Source organism: Lycorma delicatula, chromosome 6 (genome assembly GCF_047948215.1).
Source record: "Lycorma delicatula isolate Av1 chromosome 6, ASM4794821v1, whole genome shotgun sequence".
Lineage (NCBI taxonomy): Eukaryota > Metazoa > Arthropoda > Insecta > Hemiptera > Fulgoridae > Lycorma > Lycorma delicatula.
This window is the reverse complement of record NC_134460.1, coordinates 96,831,188-96,858,089: the sequence shown is the minus strand read 5'-3', so window position 1 is coordinate 96,858,089 and position 26,902 is coordinate 96,831,188. Positions and strand designations below refer to the sequence as shown.

General features: G+C 30.5%; 1 protein-coding gene and 1 long non-coding RNA gene across 3 annotated transcripts in view; one reads left to right on the top strand and one right to left on the bottom strand.

Moving 5' to 3' along the window:
• Positions 1 to 26,902, top strand: part of LPCAT (lysophosphatidylcholine acyltransferase) — a 151,541-nt gene that overhangs the window by 94,689 nt on the left and 29,950 nt on the right. The window lies entirely within an intron of this gene.
• Positions 22,763 to 26,902, bottom strand: part of LOC142326054 (uncharacterized) — a 46,352-nt gene continuing 42,212 nt past the window's right edge. The window contains exon 3 of the long non-coding RNA XR_012756660.1: positions 22,763 to 22,800. This is a non-coding gene — a long non-coding RNA (uncharacterized LOC142326054). The remainder of the gene's footprint in view (positions 22,801 to 26,902) is intronic.

The following is a 26,902-nucleotide window of genomic DNA, read 5'->3' as shown; positions in this document are numbered from 1 at the left end:
TATACGATTTTTCCAAATAAAAAATCGAAGAATTTTCTTTTCAGCAATCGGTCATCTTTCTTAAATATTACATCCTTTTTCACCGAATGTCTTCTTTCTCATTCCAATGTTTCCTATTATTATCAGTTTTACACCAAAAAGCCTAACTATTTCAGAATAGCTGCTAGTGTAGTTCTTTAAATTGAACACTATTTTGAGGTTCATCGCGTCATTTGTTTAATATAGGCTATTCATTATTTTCTGCGTGAAACTCGTTAATTGTTCGGCTTATACAGTACCTTGATCAAAACTGTCTTATTCACTAATTGGTTATGAACGTTATTTATACTTTTTTTGGTTTGCTGAATGAACACGACTATGATTTAGATTTTAAAAGATCCTGCTTTTCTTTTCGAAGTTTTCGAATTTGCAATTTTTAAAACCAACAGCTGTAAGCTCTGAACCTCTGAAACCTCTAAAGCTACAGCTTCAGAGATTCTTTCATCGCATTTTTGAATGCGTATTAAATATTTGTTATCTTACAATTTAGCTAACTTTATAAGTTCTTTCTTCATAAAATCTTGTACATTATCAACTATTTCACGTTCTTGATTCATACGTGATTGATTGCGTGTTTTATTCTTATTATCAATAACGCGTCCAATGAATATCTTAAATTAGTTCAAGTCTTCCACACACCTTCCACCAAAAATATTCTCACCCTCCTCGTACTAATCACCCACCCATTTACCACCCACTAACTTCTCAGTTCCGCCCACCATCCGCCTACCCTCTTCTCACTAACTGCGCACCATCCCCCCAAATCTTCCTACTATACGCCCACCAGTCGCCCACCTACTACACACTATCCGCCTACCATCCACCCACCCAAATAAAAACAAAATCAGTCATCATAAATATGCAGTACCTAAATGTTATAAAATCATTTACATGAAATATAAGTCAAATGAAATGCTTTGATAACCTTTATTCGTATAAAGTGATCATTCATTTTATGACTCACTCGATGGGGGAAGTGTAACAATAAAGTGTAAAAAAGTAACTCGATTTAGTTGGGTCTCGAATTAGATAGCCCGTTGACTCAGTACTTGGTGCGTTAAGCCTCGCAGCTACACAAGCTGCCGACCATGCAAGCGAAATTTGTTGTACGCAAGTTGTGAAATTACAATAGTTTAGTTAATGCCGACTGTCGTTGCTAATATCACCACACCCGCGCGAATTAAACGCGGTATGCAGGTTTAGTTTGCATCATTGAATTAGATAGACGACAAAATATTATATTTAAATAAAATGATAAATATTTTAAATTAAGTTGTGTGTGTATGTGTGCGTAAGCCTTACATCATAAACAACTCACAGTTGTAGGACTTTCCCGGAACTCGGCTTTAGCTGCATGACCAGAAAATCCTACAACTGTGTTATCAGCTTTTTTTAGTTTCTTTCATTTAAAATAGTAAACGTAGAAAAATCAAAAGAATGTTCTGAGAAGGTAATTTTGGAGGTGAGGGAGCAGAAAATACAAAAAATACTGATTTTTTTTTTTTAATTTTTAAAACCCTTTTTGGTTAATTTAAACGTATAATGTGATAATTTTCAATTAAAGTTCATCATACATAAATTACCTCCTCCCAAAAAAGAATCTTGGTAAATTTTTCATCTATCATTATTTTTCCACTATAAAAGAATAAAAATCCAATGTCTAGGAAAGAATTACAAGTTTGTATCAGCTTTTATAACGATACAATAAATTGCTTTTTTAAAGTCTGAATATGCTTGTATCTTTACCAGCGGAGTTTGCTTTATGTATAATAATAATCACAATTTACCCTTGAAGAAATGAAGACCGATATAAAAAAAATTAAATCGACAAAATTAAACAAGCTATATTACCAAAGATATTCACAAATATGATTAAAAGAGAGAAAGATAGAATACAGGAGATGGTGAATTCGGGATGAATTCTTTCAACAGTTAAAAGTAAAGAATAAAAATTTGTTTTCAAATTAAATTAAATACATGTTTTATTTTTGATTTTTATTTGTTTATTATCTAATTTTTTTTTTTTAATGCATGATTTCATACCATCTGCTAGTACATTAGATTAATAGATAGAATTAAAACCAGAAAAATATTTAAGTGTTGTTAATAGGTATAAATCATTAATCACAACTTTAATTTTCTTCTTACAAAATCTTATTCCTATTTGTTTGATTAGAATTTACGTGCAAATCTTTTAAATATAATAATTAAAAATAATTAAAGTATTTAAGTCTGCAAAATTAAAACGATTTTATAGATGATAATTACTTCCTTTATTTTCATTTCTGTGTATTTTCATTTTATCTCAGTGTAACTAAACGTAACCCACGCTTATTATAATGATTGCTATGGGAATATCATAGTTATTGTAGCGGAATTGTTCACTGTTCATTTTTACCTTTCACAAAATTTCACTCGCAATTGTTATTTAAGTTAGTTGTCACATTGCATTATTATAACTTTGTAATATATAATTTGTGTGTCAATATTTATAAATTATTAATAATTCTTACTTTGTATCAATGTTGAAAGCGTTATCGATGTGTAATTTATATCGTTGACCGGAAAGTAACGGATTATTATTATTTTTATTACACAATGAATTTTAAGACACGACGCTTAATTAAAAGTTGTAAACAAAATAAAACCAAGGGAAAACCCCTAAGGAAATGGATAACATTTAGCTATCAAAATTTATGATAAAAATTATTAAGATATAAAAGTCAATTTTACATTGCTTATTTGTATTAGTGATTTTTAGCAGCCTTCGAAATTCAAGAAAAAATCCTCTTGTCGTTTTCTTCACGATGACCTTTTTCATACGGTCAGTGATTTTTTGCAGTTCTATCCATGTTTTAAACAACCATATATTTAAAACTTAATAAAATCTATTTCAAAATCAACGATGGTACCTTACAACTAAAATTCTAACCTTTAATATATAACGGTTAATGAGGAACGGAACGCAAGATTATCGAAAGATATTTATTCCCCGATTATAATTGCAGAGCCTGGACATCGGTCCCTTGATGCTGTCTTTCTTACTATCGGGTGTTATTTAAACTTTAATGACAGTTATATATTTGTTTTTGTTTTAAGGTTGACAGAGTTGGGTGTTGTTTTCCTATTCTTTGTAGATCGAAATGAAATTTGATCGAAGTGATGTAGATCCACCTGGTTGGTATAGTGGTGAACTCATCATCGCAAAATCAGCTGATCTCGAAGTCGAAAGTTCTAAGTTTCAAATCCTAGTAAAGACAGAGTTACTTTTATACGGTTTGAATATTATATCGTGGAGATACCGGTGTTCTTTGGTGGTTGGTTTTAATTAACCACACATCTCAGGAATTGTTGACCTGAGACTGTACAATACTATACTTCATTTCATACATACCATTCTCATTCATCTTCTGAAGTAATACTTTACGGTGGTTCCGGAGGCTAAACAGAAAAAAGTAGATCGAAGTGAAATTTTTTAGCTTGGGTTATTCCTTGGGAGATTATAAAAATATTTGCGAATTTCTCCTCCGGCGTGATTCCTCTTTAGTTCGTCCCACTAAAGGCCTTTTGGTCTAGCAGGAATGCGCCTGATGGAGCTTTGGTTTTTTAAGGGTGCAATGCACTCTCTTTGCAAAGGAACTCGCATGTGCTGTCGGTAAGCCAATAACAGTAAGATGAAGGAAGGGAAGATGGTGAATCTAGGTTATGTATATTTCTCTTCTTTCTCTGCATCTTCTTCGTCTTCTTTTTACATAAGCCGAGTTCACTGTTGTGCGATGTTCTTGTTTCATTTTTCTTTTTACCTGACTCCTTCTTGGCTAATAAATGATTGGTACTTGCTTTTAATATGACGGTGATTTTTAATATAAAATTTAAAGAAGAATACATTATTTCATTTTATTTTAATTAAAAATATGGATAAACCTGTAAAAACGCTATACGAATGAAAACAAGACGTTTTCACAAAGTATAAAGCCAAGAAATTTGCGTTTCAACAAAAATAAGAAAAGAAGTGCGGAGAAATGACATACGACCGCTAATGAGTGTGAACTAAGGCTCCTGGAATCCAGAAATATGTTTCGTTTTTTACTGAAAGTTCTCCAACTAACTTTCTTGAATTTTAATGTTAGAATTTAAAATTAAATAACTGAATTTTGATTTTTAATTTAATCAATTTTACTAGAATCTATTACGTAATAGATTTTAAAAGACGCTTATAACGCAGAAAACTATAATATATGTTACGTAACAGATCGCTTCTTGTAATCCGATTATATTACTTGACAAAACCAAGTGTTTAATCTTAAAGAGGGGTATTTTAACTCAATATATACGATCAGGTCTTGTCTTAATCATTATTATGCAACATAGAGTACAGAAAGATGTCACGTACAAGAAACACTGCAACCGTCTGTCAATAACAGTGGCAATAATAGCAGATTTAATATTAATGACGTCTGATTCATACAAACAAGTTTAGTTCTTCAAACAGCCGTTAACAGTTGTCTTTTCTATACAGTAAAAGGAGAAAACAGATCAATAGTGGGTGCACTATGAGCCCTTCCAAAAACATAATAAAATTTTAGTCACAGTAAATAAAACTTACAGTGTAACATACAAGCGAACAATTTCTTTATTGGAATAAACAAATTTACTGGAACAGGGCCGACCTGAGCTAATTTGCCGCTCCAAGCAAACTTTTTGGGCCGCCCCATATTTTGGTACTCATGTCAGATTATTAAATTTTGAAAATTTGTGTCTAAATTTATCCAAAACAAATTATCTCTATATGAGATGAAAAGCAAATAAAGTGGATTCTAAAATTTTTTATTTAGAAAAAAAGTTCAGCATATATATATTATTTAAGAATAAAGTATAAATATACCAGGTATCCCACGAAGAAACAGAGAAACTTTCAGGACATGTTCTATTAGTGAAAATAAAGAAAAAATTTCATGTAAATATATCTGGAAACGCTTTGTTTTCGAGTTACGGTTAGTGAAAGATTTCGCCCGGATATCAGTTCTTCTAATTAAAAGAAACCCTACTGTAATTTTTGAGATCTAAATTAAGGAGTAAAGTTGCTGATTTATTTTGTAATTTGAGCTAAAAATAGGATAAAACAGGTCGCAGAACTGAAACTCAAGTATTTTTAAGATATCTGACGTAAAACACAAAATTCGATGTCGAATAATAAGTTTCTTTTGGGTTTGTAGTATAATATCTTTGTTAAATGACTAATAAATGAGGAAGATTTAGTAACAAAACTTGTAGAGAATTTAATTCTGAGAAAATGATTGAAAATATAACCAATAAAAAAAGTAAGTAAAAACTTTTCAAAATCGGTTTTTTATTGAAGCAAAACAACGAAAACTAGACAGAAAATCGTTGTACAGCTGTTTAATTTGTTGTTGTGCGGATAATTATTAGTTACTGTTTATTATTATCATCAATATTATAGGACTGTTTAAAGTTCATTATTGTATGCATTATGAATGTAAAATTAAATGAAATTGTTCAAGTAGCGTGTTTTACCTAGTTTTATTAACACGATATTTCCGTCATTACAAATTTGAATATAACAAAATTATAACTCGATAACAAAGGTATTAACAGAAAAACGGGTTTCACCATGTCTTTGTAGTAAAATTTTAAATCAAAATCATGTGTCACATTATAATTTAAAAAAACTAATTTTTATTCAATTGGAGGATCCAAGATGGCGGACAAAAATTAAAAACCCACTATAATGCAGATTTTTTTTAACCTCATTTCTTTCTGCCTTGAAATGTCTCTCAGATATTCAGTATAACTGTTTCCGTACTTAAATATCCCCCGGTATATTTAAATCCATTACGTTTGATGATATTTCTTTCAATATTCAAGTTATGTTCCTATTGCGAAAATGTAATTATCAGTTTTCTTACCATATACTCTTTATTCGAATCCGATAAAATAATAAGATTTTGATCATCCGCGAATAACAAGGTATGTTTAATATCTTGTTATTACAGATACTCAGGCCGTAACAAGGTATGGTCGGAGGGTATTCTTATCCTGCGCTAAAATGTATGTTTTAACACTTTTTTCTTTAGTAGAGAGAAAAACTAATTGGCCTTGAGTGAACTCGTCAAATGCTTTCTTATTTAACAATATTACTGGACCTTTAATATCAGTACATTTTCTCCGTGAAGGACAAAAAAAAACATTAATTTGCTTAATTCATTGAAAGATGGACTTATAGAATTTATTTCACATTTTAATACTGAGAAATTAAATTACTTCAACTGAATTTCTTGGAAAAATTTGTTTGTGGAAAAAATGGAAAATCCTATTGAGAGATATGTTAAAGTAAACGTACGCTTGATAAAGTTTATTTTTAAATCTTGAATATTGAAAACTGTTTAGATAAAATTTCTAAGGAAAATCTAAGTCTATTTATTAATAAATCGATTATTCTGATCGTACATGACAATAAATATCACGTCATAAATGGATAAATATCCTGATGATACAAGGAACTGCCCCAAATATTCATCTATTCACGTACGCAACACTACTGTATAGATGAATTTTTAAGCAAAAAAAAAAAAACAATTATAATTTTTATTTTAAATAAATTAGCGGGAAAATCTTTTAAGTGATTTATTAACTTATTAGAAATGGGAATATAATATGATTCCTTTTCTCTTAAGCCAAATTATTATGGTGTATTACGTTAAAAGAGTTTTGTTGAGTAATTTGGTAGGAATGGATATTGGTTTATTTTTTTGAATAAATAATTATTATTTTTAGCAAAGATTGCCCATTCACAAATGCCAACACATGGATAGGTTTAATATTTTTAATTTACAAAATATCGGTGTATATTTTATATATATATATATATATATATATATATATATATATGGTGGATGTCAAACAATGAACTGAAACCCCACTTTTTAACTTGAAAACGCGTTCTGATTTTTGAGAGAGCTCCAAAAGATATATAAGTATAAAACCAAGTTGGACGGCATTGATATGATGCCAACCTTTGTATAATTTATTCAATACAATGTATGAAGTAAAATTGTCCAATGCATACATACTTAAGTACATAGGATGCATTTATTTTACTATTTTACAAAACTATTTAATGTATTAAATAGAAATAAATAATTCAACGAAACTTTTATATACAATTTGAGATTATAAAATTATCTTTTCGTCTCGATAAGCGTTTTAAATATCTTAGCGAGGTTAAATAAAACATTATCGATTAAATATAAATTATAACAGTAGTAATTTTTACTTATTTTTCAATAACGCCTATGAAGTTTAATAAAATGGTAGTTTATTCGACTTAAGCATACTTGTTTGTAGCAGGATTACTATTTATGTGATAATGGTAAATTAATAAACAAATTATATATAATGCTAAAACATCCATTGTCTTTCCACAGAACACTGCAGTTTATTTTGCGTTCAATTACTTCATACTGATAATTAATAATATATAACCAAATATTAAAAGTATCTAATCCGATATTATCTCTTTCATGTTTTTTTTATTTTTTCAATATTTCGATAAATGATTTTATTTATTAAAAAATAAAAATCTAAAGTTCGTAACAAAATATTAAAGTTTCTAATGGAATAATATACGTTTGAACATAACAAGAAGTTACTGGCGAGTTTATGAGAATAAACTTTCAAAATATTAAAGAATTTTTTTAATCAGATAACTTTTATATAACTTTTCACATCATGCGAAAGTTATTCTAGAACCTGCTGTCGAATAACAGACTTTCATATCGTGTTTCACATAACGACCGTGAAAGAAATCTGATTAAGATAAATATTCTATTCACAAAATAAATGTTGTTTTCAACATGTCGTTAATCACTGTAATTTGTACTCTATCGTTTAAATAAGTTTATAGATTATTACGTTAAACATACAATAGATTAGTAAACGCAATTATCGTCATACATTATTACTTTTATGTTACGTTATTACTTTTTACTTTTGAGTATTTATTAAGTGTTATTATTACAAGAATAGCAGAGAACAAGCTAGCATTTTTACGTGCATTTCATTGCTAATAGTAAATCATTTTTTTTTCTTTTTAACCTCCGTGACCACCGTTAGGTATTGCTTCAGAGGATGAGATGAATGACAAGTAGTGTGTGAAAATGCGATGCCTGACCGGATTCGAACCCGGGACCTCCAGATGAAAGGCCGAGACGCAAAAACTCGCACCACGGAGGCTGGCCTTTATAAGTTTTTGGTATTATTCATCTTAAGGAAAAAAATTATTATATTTTGTTGAAAAAAACTTTTAAACTGGTCCAATTAACGTTGTAATTACTTTTCGTTTTTATATTTACGTAAATTTTTCTTAAATTACGTACTTATTTCTTGATAATCCCCCCCCCCCCCACCAATTTAAATAACAGTAATTTGAATGTTATTTTTAAATTCTGTAGACCTCGTGTTCACTTCATGCAATATTGTTAATTGAGATTAGAATATTCTTGTTATATCTACTTCTGTTACATTTTACCATTTTCATGTAAAATATTGTAAATGCTATTTATAATTTTTAATAGAAAGATTTGTAAACTGAACATTTAAAATATCTTACCAGACGAAAAATTTGGCCTTCTATTAAAAAATATACAAAATTTTAATTCGATTTGTTTCTTTTATATGAACAATTTTTTACTCTAAAAACGAAATGAATATTGGAAAAAGCTGTAATAAACGTATGGTTTTGGTCATATTAATATGACAGCAGAACTTGATTTATAAAAAAACCCGTTGTACCTGACTCGCGGATGGAAGGAGTAAAAATTTGTCGGGCTTATCCCACCCTGATGCAAGAAACATTGATAGAGACCAGGCTCGTTGACGTTCCTCATTGCTTTCGTCCGTACTTATTAAACTTCAGCATGTGCCTAACAGTGACAATATTTGACATATACATTCTTAAAATAAAAACGTACAGTGGAAAGCCGGAACGGAACGCGAAAATCTCAGAGATTTATATCCTCGTATAAATTACAATGTAAAGACTTACAAATCCTTTTATGCTGGTTATTTCTTTTAATCTGACGGATTAAAATAAGAGCTGACTTGTATTCATAAACTGCGAATTTTAGGACTGCGTTCTGATTCTCAAGAACAAAGTTTGGTTTTTCGGAAGGTAGGAAACCGACGGAGCGATATGGTTGTTTGCTCATCTTCCGTGACCCATACCTTTCCGCCCGAAATGGGCAGAAAGCCAAATGTTTGAAAGCAATCTTTCCTTATGAGGTGAGTGCTATAAGCGATTTTCATGGCTTGTTCCTACTCGGCATATCACGTTGTTAGGTTAAATCGTACTTTGGGTTGGATTGGCTAAACTAAAGAAAATAGTCTTTAATGGAAAATATTTTAATTGTGTGGTGGTTTAGGATGAGAATAGCGTAATATAGGTTGGTGGGTGTAGGGCTGGATTAACCAATAAACAGATAAAACATATCTCTGAGGCTCGTAATTCAGAGGGGCCTGGCTTCAGTGCAGTAAAAAATACAAAAACATTTTTGTTTATTCTTTCTTTAATAATAATAATATAGAATAATATGTTATTATTTTTAAATAATACAAATAATTGTCATCATAATAATTAACAAAATAATAAAATGTAATTAGTGTCAATGACATATCCAAGAGGGAACAATGGGGGCCATGGCCTCCCCTTGGTTACATGGTGCAATTTTTAAAAAGATAAAAAATTAGTATTACCCTTAAAATTTAAAAAAATTCAAATCCAATAAAAAAGAGTAATTTTTTCTTTTTAAAATCAAATAAAAATATGAGAAGGCAGTCTTTTTGTTTTTTTTCTTATGCCAAAAAGAGAATTTCCCGACTACCCTTCAAATTTTTTTAAAAGTTGTCTGCAACTTATACAATGGGGCCTCGAATTAAAAATTTATCTAGGACCTGGTAGAGATTTAATCTGATACTGGCTGGGTGTTTTTGTAATTTCTGTCACTTTTCTCTTCTATTAACATTTAAAACAGTCAGTTCTGAAAAGAACTAAGTGGGCGAGAGAACAGACTTCTTTTCTTCTTGTAAAAATGAAGTTTGGTTAGGTTAGGACTACGGAAAACTTTGAACATGCTGACAAAATATTATGCAAACATAGCTGTGAGGAATACAGGCAGTACCCATGGCATACCTTAAAAGAATTGAGCTTTTAGTGGAGTGGGAGGGTATATTCCTTAATAAAAGTGGGAATAACCCTATTGGACAAATTACATAGTTTATAATGGTTAAAAATGACCATAGGTTTTTCAATAGAATCTCAGAGCAATTCAATTTTTTTTGAGCTCTGCTCACTTGTTTAAAAGTTATCATAAAACAAATTAACAGATAGATACAAAATATCAAGGTTCCATACACTGTTATTCACTTGGTTAGTAACTGAGCGTGTTAATCACTTCAGTGTAATGTCAGTAATGTATTGATACCAAATTTTTATTTACACTTTATTTACAAACAAAAGTACAAATAGATTGGGAAGTAGTAGAGAGAGAAGAGAAGGAAAAAAGTAAGATGGATGGATAAAGTGAGAAATAAGGAAGTAATGAACAGGATTAAAAAAAAGAGCACTTATGTAGGAAATACAAAAAAGAAAAGGAAACTAGTTAGGACACGGGGTTAGAGTTAGTGGAATGCTAACATTTGCATTGGAAGGGTCAGTGGAGGGAAAAAGGAAGCAAGGAAGAAAAAGAATGAAATATTTAATCCATGAGATGAGGAATGGAAACTACAAGGTGATGAAGAAGGAGGCTTGGAATAAAGATGGATGGAAACAGCAGTAGTGTAAGGATCCTGCCGCCAGGCAGAATATAAGTTGATGATGAGAGGCAAGTTCATCCCTAAAGCATCTGATAAATTGTAATTTCTTACGCATTAATTATACAAATGAATAAATCAATTTTCCTGGAAATCTAAATAATTTGGGTAGCCTCAGAGTAATTATTTTACTTGCTCATAATTTCTACATGGATTAATGGGTTAATTATTATCAATGTAGTGTCTGTTATAGTGGATTAAACCACTATGTGATTTACCAATGATCTGTTTACACTAACATTTGGTTTTAATAAGTATGTGAATATTTGTATTCAAATGCTTCAAAACACTCAATACTAAAAAAAATACAAACACTCAAAAACCATTCACTTTAGTCAAATTGTTTCTCATTCAAATTTAAAGAGGACAGAAAAGAGAAGCTGGGTTTGACTTAATTGTTATTGTCAGACTGCTCAGTGCTGACAATTTCATTTCCCCCTCTCAACCTATGATTGTACACCTCATATATTAAACTTTATTTTTGAAGAAAATGGTAAATTAATGCATGTAGTGGTTTCCTAGCTACCTGAGAGCAACAGCCCATGAAGAAAGCACCTTATTTAAACATTCTGAAAAAATGAGATAGTGGTGAACGTGGAAAAACTTAGAATGGATAATTCCAACTGGGCATTTGCCATGGTTGGTTTACAGCCAGTAAAATCTAGCATTAGGCATTAACAATATAAGAGAATTGATAATAATCCTAATTTCTGTACCAGCATGAATGAATATACTTATTTAAAACATCTTGAAGATTAAATCATAAGTTTTTACTGATAAAAAGATTCATAAAATTTGAATAATTTTATTTTTATTAAGTACTAATTTCCAAGACCCTTTTAAATTTGAGAAGAATTCACAAACAAAACCTGATCATAATGTAACTTTAATTTGAAATAATAGTAGATTCTGTTAATCCCCCACTATTCCATATATATTTTTTTTTTGGAATCAGTTTCTTATTCACATATGAGAAGTAACATTAAATTCACTTTCAAAACACAAAATAAACATGATTTCAAAAATATTTAATGGATAAAACCTATTTAGATCCCTAATGAAAAAAATTAAGGGATTTTTTCTCACTACTGTATTTTTCTCTTTTAAAATATTGCAAGACTTGCACTTCCAAATTTTTGGAATTGAGAAGTATACTTTTTGGTATAGTATAAAGAAAGAATAAGCTACTTTATACAATTCTTCGTCTTTTTTGTACTTTATCCAAAACAATGCTGGAGATTTGACATTAAACTCACTATATGAAAGGTAATGCAAATGATAGTTGTTGAAGAGGCTAGCCTTTAGCATTTTTAGGTACTTTTATTTCAGAAAGCAACATCAATATTAAAAATGTTTAGCGTTTATGTGATGTGAGATATTTTTTTAGTGTTCTTGTTACTGTTGAGTAGTAACATTCTCTATACATAGTTAGAAAAAAGTATCCAACTGCCTGATTCCACAAGCTGCTGGTTTCCATATTCTTTAGATCAGAACCCCAGAAGGATTTGGTAAACAAATTAGAATTTTATTAATATATTACAACTAAAAAAAAATCACAATCTCAGTTTCAGCTTAAATATATATTTTTTAAATTGTCACAAACTGTTTTAGACCAATTATAGAAGATTTAAAAATATTATATTAAAACATAAATTGTTGAGGTCAATTTTAAAGAATTTTAAACCATTTGCAATGACGATAGCAAGCTGCAGACATTCATATTTTTAAACATTCATTTAATAGCAGCAAGATATCTATTTTTACAATCTATATCAACTTTTTTTTTAAATTAAATAAAGTTTCACTTCATTATATTTTTTCTCCTGCTAATTTTATCCAGTTATATAACCCTAATTAATTACATTGAATAAATTTTAATATTTCATTGCACAATTTATTATAGAAAAAAGAAAGTTTATATGAAGGAATGAATTTATTTTAAATAAATTGTTCAATTTTTGAATGTAAATTGTATAATAAAGGCAAAGATACAAAACTCATTCTAAGAACTTATTATGTACATCACTAGGTAAATATTATAAAACTTTTATTAATTTACACACAAAAAATTATCTTTGTTTAAGGCTGGCTATAAAATTTAACAGTTTTAGTTCTACTGGCTACTTCCAGACATCACATGTTCTTTGGCAACTTTTTATTTCTGGAGGAAGGGCAATTTTTTTTGTAGCATATATTTATGCTGGCCATCACATAATTATTGTTCCCATCTTGGGAAAAAATTTTGTGATATTCCAAAACTTTGTAGGAAAGATAGGCTCTTGCTACAGGGAGTGTCCTTGAACTACCTTCTGAGATCAGTTGTTTGTTTCATCCTAGTTTTTGTTAATGAGTGCTCATACTTCCTTATTGTTGAACCTTTTTCTCTACTGTCCCTAAATGCCAAAAAATTAATTTAACAATTATCTCATTAATTTAAACTGAGTGTTAATATCAATCTGTAATTCATATCAAAAAGCCACCTATGGTGAGGTAAATACTTAATAATCCAAATTTTGATTTTATGTCTAAACAAATTATAAAAGATATAAAAATATATTTATTATTAAACATATACTTAATCACTCATATTAATAAATATGTAGTTAAACATAATGTCAAATGAATTATATATATTTTTTACATAAATAATAAATATTAGTTGAAATGCGCATAGAGGTGTGTTTTAATTGTAAATTAAAATTTTTAAGTTACAGATTCGTGATATTTTATGAAGATGAAATATTTAGCTATGGACAAAAACAATATTTTATTTTTTATAGTACAAATCGATAAAACAATAATAAACTCATTAATATTTAAAGAATTCAATATTCATCTGTTCTGTATTGCACATTATTTTCTACCAATTATGAATTTTGTAATACAAAAATAATAATAATAAAAAATTAAGAACATTTGTTATTTGCTTATTTCAAGATTTCTTTAAAAATATATTTAATTTAAATAAATAACTAAAAGTTAATTAATTTACTCAACTTCCATTGTGTATAAAACGTATGAATGTACTTGTATAATTAGTTTTATACTGTGTGAATATATTATAAACAACACTGTTCATAAATAATATCATGTAATGAAAATTTAATTAAATGTAGTTTTTTCATCACATTATGCAAATATTGTGTAACACATGTTTTATCTTTTGAAAAATTAAAATAAATTTGTTAAATAGACAGACAAAATGTTACAATTTTTTGAAATTATTGAATATCAGACGTTTTCAAAAATAAAATTAGATGTATTTCAAAATACTAGAACTTCCATAAGAGTTTTAGGTGTAAATTAGTTTTAGATTTTCATCAGGGGAGTTAACAGTAGTGTTATAGCTAATGTTATCTATGAGAATAAGTCAAAAATTAACTACACTTTTCATTCTACAATTGATTTACATAAAAGTTAGGGTTTCTACATTTACATCATTTTTCGACATAGTCACCTCCCTTGTCAATGCACTTGCTCCAGTGGTGTACAAGCTTGCATATCTCTTCCAAGAAAAAGGTTTTCCAGTTGGTCATGAAGCCATGTTTGCACCATTTCCTGCACATCTAAGTCTGTGGGAAATTGATGACCTTGCAATGCATCCTTGAGCGGCCCAAACAGATGAAAGTTGGAAAGAGCATGATCTGAACTGTACATAAGAAAGTTGTTCCAGTACCTCTAAATTCAACTTGTTGATGGTTTGAATGGTGTGGCAAGCTGTGAGCAGTTGGACATGCAACAACAACAGTTTCTTCGACAATAGATTCAGCATTTGTTGCTAATTGCTAGCTTCAGCTTGTTTTCCAACATTTCACTGCAACTCATACTGTTAATCGTAGTCCCTTTTTCATGAAGTCTTACAGTATACGCTCTTTTGCATTCCAAAAACCGATTAGCATAATCTTTCCCACCGATGGCTCAGTCTTGAATTTTTTCTTTGCTGGAGATCCCAGTTTTATCCTCTCCATACTCTGGCGTTTCAATTTTGGCTCATAGTGATGAACCCATGTTTTGTATCAATGATTATTCTGCTCAAAAATGTCTCACCTTCCTTGAAGCGATCGAATAAGTGTTGGCGGTTGTCAATACATTTAAGCATTTGTTCTGCAGCAAGCTGTTTTGGTACCCATTGTGCACAGACTTAATGGAAGCTTAGCTTGTTGTGGATGATTTGATGAGCAGAATCTTGACTGATGTTCAAAGAAGATGCTATCTCATCAATGATAATTCACCTATTCACCAGAACCACCTCTCGAGCTTTCTGAATCTTATAATCCTTGGTGGAGGTTGACCGTTCTGTTCCTTCTTCTTGCATCACCTTTCTCCAGTCACTTTTAAACATCTAAAGCCTCAAAAGAGACACTTTTACATGATAAAGCACTGTCCCTGTATTGTATAAAAGTCTAGATGAGTTTCAGCCCCATTCACATTCTCCAACCAGAGAAATCAGATCACTGCTCGTTGTATCTCCTTGGTCCAAACTGCTAGCAAAGTAGACATGGTTTACACTGTAATAGCTGGAGGACAAAATGACGCGATGGGGATCAAATTTTGTACACGTGACTGTAGTCATACAAACTCTAAGCATGCAAGCATAGAAGGCGTATGACAACCTTGAAGATGTCTTATGGGGAAAATGTAGATAATGTTTTATTTGCTCCCATATCTTAAAAAGCTTAGCGCCTTTTATCTAGTCTAATCTTTAGTATCATTAACAACACTGCTACTGGCAACTCCATTAAAGGAGATGTCATTAATTAGCTGCATAAGATTCTATGAAAGAAAAAGTCCCTGTATTTTGAAAAAGAGTTATTTGTTATTTAAAAATTAAAGTAAAATAGCTTTTTGAGTTAAAAATGAAGATGAATATATAAATTCAACATTAATTAAATCTTTAAGTCCATCCATACTTATTTAATTATTTGCATATAACATTATTGAGCCTTTCAAATCATCTGAAATAGCATTAATTCTTTTATGAATACATCTTAAGTCATTAAGTTTAGTTAATAAATTTTCTTTTATGTCCTTTTGTAAAGAATAGATATGCTTCTTATCAGTACTCTCTTCCCTGCTCAGCCTCTATTTCAGATAATCATGAAAATTTTTCTAATTCTAATTTTATGGCACATATTAACATCATCTGTACTTATATGCCTAGGACAACTTCTGCATTTCCTTCATACTGGTGTCATATTAAAATTCTACTTAGCCAATTTTCATTCCCCATTCAGCTTACAAACAAATAAATTAATTTTTACTGCTGTATCACATCTATTTCATCTGCAGCTGCTTCCCTGCCTGGCCATATCACATCAATCTGTATGTGATGTGATCTGTGAATTTCTCAAAATCCACTTCTGTACCCAACAGTTTTTTTTATGTATTCTTTGCACTTACTTCTCACACTTCAGACCTTTATACCATTATAATCTCAGCCACCCTTCTGCAAATCTTATTTTTCATCTCCTTTGAAATTTTCCTACACCATCAAATGCTGTTCAAGGCCTTAATACAATGTATCTTGATTCACCCTAATATTTATCTCTTCAACTATCCATTTTGACTCCTTCTGTCTTGACTAAATATAAGATATTTTGCTTAGCCAAAATATGAAGATAATAATTAATTGAGATTGATAAGGAAAAAATATTTACCTAATGAACATAAAATCCCCTATGATGAAATAGTCCAAGATTAAGCATTTAATGATTCTCTCTTCTGAACCACAAAGGATTCCTGATCCAAGGTAACAGTATCTCAGATTTTTAGTCACAAATATTCTCAGATTATCTTGATGGAACTAAAAAATAAATAACTCATTGATCTCATGGGCTTATTTTTTTTAACTTATTATATTAATTCAGAAAATTACAAAAATAGAACCTACAAATTGATTAATTATTATTTTTGTTGTTGGTATGTTGTACGTTAGTGTTGACAGTGAATGAATATTAGCTCTTTATAGTTTATATCAAAATTTTGGTATTAATTTTTACTACCAAAGAATTGCACGTACCATATCACAGAGAAAAATAAATATTAGCTATTTACAACTCTGCATGCAGAGAGAGTATTAAGAAATTCATAGTTTGTAAATTTAAACCTACTTAAGGCATCTTTTCATGATATTCTTTCAAACTGTTGTAAAAGTTAAGATTAAGATTACTATAATTATGTTTAATTATATATAGTATAATAAGAAGATTATTTAAGTTAATCCATTAAATATTATTTAATTTTAATCCATTAAATGATGGCTTTTTAAAATACATCATACTTATATGATTTAATCTCAAGAGACTTTTTTTAACCTCTACACCCATGCTCCCAGAGATGTGGGATTCCTACTCGCTAAACCACCCCTGTTGTTTGCACCTTCCTGAAACTGCCATACCATTAGGCATTACTTCAGAGGGTTGAAGGCACCCAGTCACCCATTCACTCACCAAGGGACCTAGAAACTTTATTCCCCTTTACATAAAAGTTAAATTTTTTTATATGAACTAAAACAGGGTTTTTTTAATTTCTTGTTTTTTTATTTAAACAAATATATTTGCATGCTTTTATATCTTTTGGATGATTTCTCTTTCATTTAATTATTCTTAATATACTTAATAAGATAAAATACTAACAGCATGTTAACTGAAATTGCATGTCAACTATTGAATAAGATATTATAATTTACCTGTTTTAGTCATTATATTTTATTATAAGACATCAGTAATGAAATATAATAAAACTCTCTTTTTCTATTTTATTGCTGTTTTATTATTGTCTTTATCATATATGACTTATATGAAAAGCAAGAATGGTATAAAATTAAAAAAATAAAGAAAACAAAGCTACTGATAAACAGAAATGTGCTTTTGTTTCTGTAGTGGATATTAACTAATATTTTTATTTCATTTTCTGCAAAGCCAAAATTATTTCACATTTTTTAAACAAACTTAAATAACGGGAGTAGGTTTTCAATTTTACCCCTCTACCAATATTTATATATGATTAAGCATTATTATTAATACCAAATGGTCTAATTTTGATGAACTTTTTTTTGGAGAGGAAATTAGTCTGGTGATTCCAATATAAGGGTTTTCCACATAATCTATGATTCTTTTTTTAACAAAATATTGCTTACATAGTCAACTTGAAGATATTTTGTATATAACCATTAATTAGTACTGAATTGCTATTGTATTATGAAATAAAGCCTTTTTTAATTCAGATATCTAAAATATTTTCACATGAACGTAAGTGTTCAATAAAAACATGTGATTTGTTCTGAACTCTGGTACAGTTGGTGGAGTATTCCTTAAAAGACCTTTCATGGTTGACTGTCAAGGGGTCATAACAGTCCACCCCTATGGTGGGACTAGGTCCAAGTTACAACTCTAGATTTGATCTAGTGAGGTGATAGTGGGGTATGAATTGATGATTGATGAAGTTGTGAAGTATGTTTAGATTCAGTTCACTGGACAAATTTCTCCTTGTTCCAGATATATCCAGGCACACCTTGTGGAGGTTCGATTTGACTTTTGTTAAAGTTGTTATTTTGGAGAAAAGTTAAAAAGTCCAATCCTAGACATTACGCCCAAATTATATTTATAGTTCTTAATACAATTATTTTATTTTTTGTCATTTTTTTGTATTGAAGATAATTAAGTAAAAAGTTGGAATTTAGGGGTAATTTCACTTTTCTAATTAAGTACAACATGTGAAATACCTGATAAAACAGTTTTAGTAACATAAATTTTTATTTTTATAAATTGGTGACAAGTTAAGAGTTATTGAGTTATTATATTATAGATGATTGTTTCTATTCTGTCAATGATTTCTAAAAGTAAAAAATTTAAAGAATTTAAAAAAATAATTATATTTTAGTTTTGAAACTTACATTATATTTCTTTTAAAATTTATTTTATTTTTTGTTGTAAATGACAATACATGGTAATAAAAATTATATAGTTAGTATAGTGTATTTTGTGATATTAACATATAAAATTCTTCATTATAATAAAATTACATATACAAATAATTATGCTTTACATATCTTTAGATTGCAATAATTAATTTCAATCCACTTTGTATCTTAAAAACTTAAGAGAGATTAACTCTGGTTTGCATGCTGGAATTTCTTTATTAGAACGTATCAAATATCCTGGCTTAGTTGAGCATCCAAATAAATTCTTTAATAAAATGAGTTGTATATTGTGTAATAAGCAAATATAATAACCAAAAAATGAAATGAAAATTTCTTTATTTAGAAAAATCTTTCTAAATATGTATTAACAAGATTGTACACTAATCTGAATATATAAAATTTTGAAATTTACCTACATTATCGATAATAAAAATCAAATACTTTCTAACAAATTTCTTAAACTCTAACTTAGTTTAATTTTCAATCCATTAATGGTTAGAATTAATTGTTGTAAAACCTGTGATGCTGCAAGAGCAAGGTTAAAGTTAATATAATGGAATAGTTACTTACAAAAACACAATTCAACAACTTAATAATAGTTATGTATTAATAGTTAACAATTAAAATAACTGGGTATGCAAAAATGGGTTTAGAACACCTACTTTAGCAGTATTCTTTGGGAGTAATTAAGAACATTATGCTGAAAAGTGGTCATTCTGAGTCTGGGACAACATCAACAGTTGAACTGTAACTGGGTTAACAGATAATATATCAACTATAAGACAAGATGATATGTAATTTTATGAAGTAATATTTAGGTTTCAACTACTGATAGTTGTGTAGATGATACACAACACAGCTACTTGGATAAAAATCAATGTTTTGGTTTTCAGACTAATCTTACTGAACTTCCCAAGTATTTAATAAAATGAAACAGCTTTTCCAATACATTTTTACCAAAATATTTCATTATGGCTTTAATTTTTTAAACAAAACTTTCACCAAATTGAAGTTTCACATTTAATTTTTAAATATGCATGTTACATTTTTAAATATACATATATATCAGCTGTTAGTTATTTGTGATGGATATGTTCCTTTAATCCTAGTAAAATTTATTTTTAATTTCAGTGTCGAATTGAGGATAAACTCAATTTATTTATTATCAGGTACTATATATATGATAAACACTTTTATCTTCTCTATTACAATAATTTAATTCTTAATATATTGGTAAGTTCTTTCTTTTTATTAACTGATTGAACATTATTGGGCTACATAATCTATTGCCTAGCCCGTTGCTATGGAATGGCTTCGAACTGGTCTGGATGACAACTTTGAAATGGTGGGTGTGAACTCTTCTTCACCACTCACAAAGAAGCCCGTGTCTTTGGATTATTCCACAAAGGATCCCAGGAAAGATACCCAACACAAATTGATCAGGGATATAGTAAATCCGGGATAGATGGTGCATGTTTTTTTATAATTATTATTGTAATACCCATGGTGAACAGTGAATAAATATAAATAGTTAAGACTACTTATAGACACTTAAGGAACATGTATATAATGTTGTAATTATTTATCAATACTCCTTTATCTTATTATTATTAATTTTTGGAACCCTTACATTGCGGCGTCTGTCCCAGACATGTCAGGTGTTATGCTGCACTGCATGGGTGATTTGCCGCATCACATTTAAACTGAATAACAACCAATATGTTACCTTATTTTTTCCAAAACCTTTGTCAGAGTACTAATTTAATCTTATTAAGGACATCACAGTGTATAACAAATGAATATGGTTAACAACTTTGGCAGAATTATTTATTTTTACGTACAAAATTGCATGGACTTACAAAATTAAATATCTAAGTGAATGAACAAATTAGATAAACTAAAAAACCTATCATATGGAATACATTGCAATAGGGTTAAAAGTACCTGAAAATCAATGCACTTACTTATACATTAACAATTTTTTTCTCTTTTTTTCATCCGCAGTCGATGCAAAAGGAATCAAAGATTGTGCAATCCTCATGTACCCAGAACTCACATGTTGTACAGCGAAGCCAATCAGCAGTTTTCATGGTTTTATAATAATCCTCCTTGCATTTTTACACTGGTTTAAGTCTACTATAAGCTGCTCTACTTCATGGTTCTATGATTTTTTTCTTTTTCTTAGTCGTTGCCAATGCACTGTTTTCATGTTCTGGAGAATATGAATATTCTTTTTTGGTGAACAAGAACAAGAATACTTTTTTGGTGTAAAGTTTAATGTCCTCCTTTTCAATGTACGTTTCTACGTTTTATTAAATCTTTCTTTGTTTTGGATATGATATCTTTGCTCATTTGTTCCATATGTTCTTTAGAAGTCAAAAGAACACTTCCTTTTTAACTCCTTTTCTTCATTTACCAAAACCAAGTTTAGGAAGTGGAGATATTTCAAATAAATACTTTGACGGAGTTTCAGGACCTGGGTTAATACAATGTTGCATTCATGTTCTACTTGTACTTGGCTATGGGTCGAAATGAGGTTGGGTTTGCTGTTTAGTAGATGAAATGGTCTTGTTGATCAAATGTAGAATTGCCTGGGAGGATTGCTGATCTTCTGTTTCTTGTACATTCTTATCAGAGATCGTGAAGTAGTGATCTGGAAGAGCATTTCGATCCAAAGGGTCCCTATTGCCTTGAACCCACTAATGCCATTCCCAACAGATGCTGACTTATTCCAAGCTTTATTGATCAAAGCTCCAATTTGGTAACGTGTTAGTTTTTGTCCTAAGTGCTGTTCAACCCAAGTATTGCTCTCTGTTTGAAAATAACCCTTAAATGGCCCGAAGAAGGATTTATCTAAAGGCTGCAAAGCATGTGAGGGGGTAGGCATAGCATAAGATGTCGTTTTCATCTGCTAACATTAACAGAGCAAGAGATTTGCAGTGTGAACAATGACCATCAAGGATCAATATGTGTCGGCCAGGGGACTTCCTTGGTATGAATTCTTCTTTGAACCATTTTAAAGAAATATCACTATTAATATAAGCAGATTTAGGGTTCATATAGATGATAGATCCTGGAGGTAGACCATCCTCAAACTCCCTTTTCAAATTTTTCCCTTTGTAAATGAGAGGTGGAGGTAAAAACCTACCTTCTGCTAAACAACAGGCCACCATGCTCATCGTTTCCCCCTTTTCTCCAGTGGTAATTTTTTTACAACCTTAGCGCCTTTTTTAGCAATAAATTTTCCAGATTTATTAATAAGCTAAATACCAGTCTCATCAACGTTATAAATATTTTGCAGCTTATCTTGAAGGCTGTAGGCTTTAATCTCATTTTCTAGAAGGTTGTAAAACTTCTGAGCTGCTTCTTTTGTCAATCCCTTACCTCTCATCATCGACAAACTCTGAGATTCTCTGATTGAGATCTGGATTTCTACGCATAAAAGACCAGAGCCAATCGTATCCTGCCATTTTTTCTCTGTATTGAATTTGTGATCTAATTTCAAAGCTATGGCGAACTTGTATGCTAAGCGATGTACAGCAGTTCGATCAGGGCAGACACCAGCATCTCCGGGCCTATTTATGTGATTAACTAGTCTTGCTTCATTTTCACGACCAAGACTATCTGTAAATTTTAAATTAGCGGAATATTTAAATAATACAATACTTATGCACCATGGGGATACGAGTGAAATATGATTAAGCCCTTAAATTTACAAATTATTAAATATTTCTACTACAATGATGTTTACAAACGTACTAGAAGGTCCATGCCGTGGTTCATCAAGGTTCCCGATCGTCATTCTCCTCTTAATTGTTCTGGCGGGTACATAATATCGTTCTGCTTCTGTAAAACTTATGTTACCAGCGTTGATTCTGTTTATTGCTTCCTTCAACCCTTCACGGTCCCACTGACCTCGTGGTTTCCTCTTATAAAATGCTGGCATTCTTCAACTATAACGGTAAAGAAAATATGTAGTACCAAGGATAGACATAAAGTTGGTATTTTTACACCATACAACTTTTTAATCTAATATTTAATCAAGCAAAGTAATTCTAAGTTATATACTCAAAATAAAAACAAATACCTAAAATGAGAATATTTTTATTTAAAACTTATTAAAAACAATAGTTTGTTTTAAAAAGATAGTTAAACGCCGATTTGTTCATGCTAAAAAGTTATAAGGGAGATATGCTACATGGCATGTCTCCCTGATCGTGAGTGCGGCATGTGTCCCATTTCGTACGGGAAAGACACCGCACCTCCCGACTGATTGACCTTAATGGCAAACCAGACAGGAACATAACCAAACTACGTTAAACATAGTCTATTGTTCACTAATGCAATAAATCATAGCTCATATCTGTGGTTACAACTGAAAGTACACATAATGTGAAAAGCAAGAAAAATATCTAATGTATTTCCATGCTTACCTGAAATATTTGTTCACAACCCAAATAAAACACAAAACGTTGACAAACTCTGTTCTCACATGTTCACTAGAACACTCTCCCTACCGTGCAAGAACACTTCACGGCATTCTAGCGGTAACTACAAGAACTAGAGGGGGTGCGCAGTCTATCCCGCATGTGGCAACACTCTCGGATTTACTCTAAGATTGTTGACAACATGGTGGAATTTCAGGGAGTGAAAGTGGACACAAAATGGAGTGGTAGTGAACAACTACCTACATTCTTTGCAAATTTATAACTCCAAAGTAACAAGAAAAATGTATTGAAATAAAGTATTTAGCTAATTGTTATGTAAAATTTTTTCAAAAGAATTCCGCATCATACAGCGTATGCATGCCAACAGTATGGTTATACTAAAAATTATTGTACGTGACCATACCAATGTGTTAAATGCGCAGGCAGTCATAGGACTATTGATTGCCAATAAAAGGACAGGAGCATGCAGCCACCTGTTCACTTTGCCATCAGGATCACTTGGAAAATTATAAAAGTTGTGAAGTTTAGAGATTCTCAAGATAAAAGAAAGGCAAAGAATGAGCTATGCTCCTAAGACTGCATCAAAAAGGATCCCTGGGCTCCCAGAGTAGGTTAGTTGATCGTGCCCAGGATGATTTTCCATCACTAGTATAGCATACGACTAAGAATCTGAATAACAGTTGAACAATCAATTCAATATTTGCTCCAACATTCATCCCAGATTTTTGCTGAGGCAGTAAGCAGTAACATCTGTGATGATTTGTATTCTTATGATAAACTTGAAAATGTGGCAGCTAACATCGGTGAAGCTAATCGGAAATTTGATGGGGCTACTGAAATGACTGTTGTCATTTCAGATATATGTCAACAGTCATTTCAGATATATGTCAATGAGGAACTACTTAAAAATCACAGCAAGGAATATCAATATACTTTGAACCTGCAATAGGAGCTGGAGACACTACTTTACTCGGAGAAACTGGATGTTGTCGTTGTCTTTATCACAGAATTCCACTTTACAGATCAAAATTTTCTGTACATTCAGGATTTCAAAATGTATGTGACCAACCATCCTAGAGGTAGGGCTCATGGGGGTTCTGCTATTTTGATAAGAGATGGGATAAAACATATTCAGCTTCTTCCTTACGAGACTGCTTACCTCTGTGAAGATATTGGACTGGATTGGGCTGCTTAGACTTTTTGCAACTTATTGTACACCATGTTACGCTATCTCAGAGAATATGTTTAGTTAGCACTTTAACATGCTCTGTAACAGATTCATTGTAAGTGATGATTGAAATGCGAAAATGAATTCTGGATGTCACGCCGAACAACTACCATTGAAACTGATGACCATTGAAACTGTCTACAGACCACTGAAGACCATTGAAACTGTCTACAGAGATTGTGGTTGAATATTATCACTGGGCTTGAACCCACTTATTGCCCTACAGATTTCACAAAAGTCCCCAATTTGCTAGATTTTTTATCAGATTGGACATTTCATCGTTTTATATTGATGTTCAGAATGTTTCAGATTCTACATCTGACCACTCTCCTATAATTAATACGTTTTGTAGAATGATTATATGCACAATAAACTCCTCTATTTTGCACAACAAAAAAATTGATTGGCGGTCTTACTGTGATGGAGGCACAGTTGCCTTTGGATATTCCATTGAAGATAATATCAATGAAGCCATGAGGTACTTAAAAATAACAATATGGGAGGCTGCTTGGTGCTCCATACCTAGTGGGGAGCATGTGATGGGATTGGAATCGGTTTTATTACTAGTGTATACTGCTGACCTTCCTTGCAGGATCTGTTGCAATTAATGCATTATCTGTATGCAGATGGTACGGCCATCTTAGTAGTTGACGATGACTGGATTGTAGCTTCGGTCGGCGTTGGATGGAATCGATATTTAGCTGTACAAATGGAAGACTAAAGTCAGTCAATCCTGTGAAATCTACTTTACTTGTAAATCAAAATTTGCAAAAAAGAGAGGAGATGCTCTTCAGTCCATTTGGAAAATGTTGAAATTCCTCATATAACTAGTGCAAGATATCTTTGCTTACATATGATTGACATATGATGTGAAAAGGTCATGTACTGGAAACAGATTGACCAGAAATTCAAGTTTATGTATTGACTAATGGGTAGGGGTTCTCAGTTGACTCTCTCTAACAAGGTTCTTTTATGTAAGACCTGCTTGAAACAGATATGGATGTATGGAATTCAGTTCTGGGGGATTACCAATGACAGCAATATTAAACTTGACCCAAAGGTCACAGAACAAGAAAGTGATCCAACCTCCTTGGTTCATCAGGAATTTTGAAATACATGAATAACTGGGGATTCTGTATGTTCAGAATGAGATTGAACATGTTTAGGCTTCTAAGTACATGGTTAGGTTAAATATACTTGTAAATCCCCTTGTTTTGAATCTGCTAGACAATAGTGATTACAGATAAATAAAAAGGGTTCATGTGCTGCACCTTAGTGATGGTCATTAATGATAATCTATTTTACTGGTTTTTTTTGTGGTACAGTTTTTGTTTACTATTGTTTTAACGCTTATTTTTTTTTGTTTCAACATTCTTACTGTTTGTTTATTATTGTTTAACATTGTCTTCATTCATTCATTTATCTAACTGTGTTTATTTTCTATTTGATAAAAAACATTGTGTACGGGTTGAAGGTGTTCAACACTTTTGGTCCATAGATTGGACAAGTAATAGAACCCAGAGATGATAGTACTTTTAGCATAATGAGTTTTTACTGGATCTTAATTTTTACTAAAAGTATGTTTATGGACGTTTCTTTTGTAATTTTTTACTGTTTGTTTTTGTGGGAGGGGGTCATCATTGGATGGCCCTCTCTCAAGTGATTTTTTAACATATTATTTATGTTAAATAATATGTTAAAGGTTTTGTCAGGAGAAACTAATAGTAAATTTTTGTTCTGCAGCAAAAAAAAAATATATATATATATACATGATAATAATTTTACCTTGGCCAGGATTAAAAATTCATTAGAGAAGAAAGCAGAATACAAAAAAAAATTAATTTGAAATACAGAATTGACAATAAATGAATTTGTAGCTTAATCATACATTTTTTTTTTCTTTCTACAAAAATAAAACTATTTTAAATTAATAATGTCATTAAGTTATATAAAATTTAGTGTAAATTTATTCATTCATTTTTTTCTACACAAAATTTATGTATTTTTAATTTTTAATTGACAAACAGATTATGTTTTTTTCCTTTTTTTGAACTTGCCAGATTAGTTTAGTGAAACTCATCATCCCAAAATCAGATGATTTTTGAGGTTGTGAGTTCTACAGTTTAAGCCTTTGTAAAGGCAGTTGTATGGCTTTGAATACCAGTTTTTGAATAATAACATTCTTTGGTGGTTGGGCAGAAGTTTTTTTTTTAAAAATAAGAACTAAATTGAAGGGATAAGGGAACTAACATTGAAATTTAGTTCATCTGTTAGTAGAGCGTTGTACAGGAAATAACATTGTGTGGAAAGGAAAAAATAAATAAATAAATCAGATAATAAAGGGTTAATTAACAAGAGTAAAGGCTAGAGTAATAACAA